Source organism: Haliaeetus leucocephalus, unplaced genomic scaffold, assembly GCF_000737465.1.
Source record: "Haliaeetus leucocephalus isolate CR32 unplaced genomic scaffold, Haliaeetus_leucocephalus-4.0 Scaffold164, whole genome shotgun sequence".
Lineage (NCBI taxonomy): Eukaryota > Metazoa > Chordata > Aves > Accipitriformes > Accipitridae > Haliaeetus > Haliaeetus leucocephalus.
This window is the reverse complement of record NW_010972600.1, coordinates 1248415-1249449: the sequence shown is the minus strand read 5'-3', so window position 1 is coordinate 1249449 and position 1035 is coordinate 1248415. Positions and strand designations below refer to the sequence as shown.

Genomic DNA, 1035 nt, shown 5'->3' with positions numbered 1-1035 from the left:
GCCCCCCAAACACAGGAGGCAGAGAGCAGCCGGGAGCTATCCTCTCTTTAATGCTCATTTTCAACACATTTGCCAAACGGGAACGTGGCGTGCAAGACGGGGAGCGTGCCGGCGTCCGTGGGCAGGGGCTGGGGGGGCTACAATTTCCCCCCCCCCAACCTCCAAACCAGCTTCCAGCTAAGAAAAAATATATAAAGCACTACAGGTGAAACATTCAGTCCCCCCCCTCCCCGAACACGTAGGACAATACAATCCAAGGTAAAAGCCCCCACGGCTGCAAGCTGGTGCCCGGGATGGCGTGGGGGGGCTGGGGGGGAGTCCACAGATAAATAACCTCCCTCCAGACCAGGTTTGGTTTTGTTCAGTTTTCACTTTTGTTTGTTTTCTTTCTTTCTTTTTTTTTTTTCTCTTCTTTTTTTCTTAAAAAGTCATTACAAAAAGAGCCAGCGAGGAGCCTCCTACAAAATGGGTTAGTGTTTGCCCCAGCCAGGGCGGGCAGATCCTGCACCCCCCCCCAGCCCATCCGTCCCCGCTCTCCACTCACAAAACCCCTTAAAAATTGCACGTGACATTTGGTTTCTTAACAGCCTTCCAGCAACTCGAGGGCTTGGGGGTGGATGATGGGGGGGGAAAGCTGCCTTCCCCAGTTGTGTCCCCCCCCCCGCCCCACCAGCTGGGGTGCAGGGTCAGGCCCCGCAGCCCCTGCTGCTGGGGAGGGAAGAGCCATCAGTGCAGCAAGCTGCCAGGTCTCAGCCCGATGGAGAGGAAAGCCCCCCCCAGCTGCTGTACATGACGGGGGGGACACACACGACGACACAAAACCGCTCTCGGTGGCCACGGGGTCTGGCCATGACTGGGAAGGGGGACGACGACAGTGCCAGGGACAAAGCCCATGGCTGTAGTGCCGGAGGAGCAGCCATCGCAGCCCCCCGAGCCTGGGCACAAGCCCTGGCGCTGCCCCACGGGGATGGGACCCCCACCCTGGGGTGGCCAAGATTGTCCCACCAGCCCTGTGCCCCCCAGGAAGGTGACCCA

General features: G+C 59.2%; 1 protein-coding gene across 1 annotated transcript in view; it reads right to left on the bottom strand.

The window, feature by feature from the left end:
- The window catches only part of FCHO1 (FCH domain only 1), an 11880-nt gene that overhangs the window by 10526 nt on the left and 319 nt on the right, over window positions 1–1035 (bottom strand). The window lies entirely within an intron of this gene.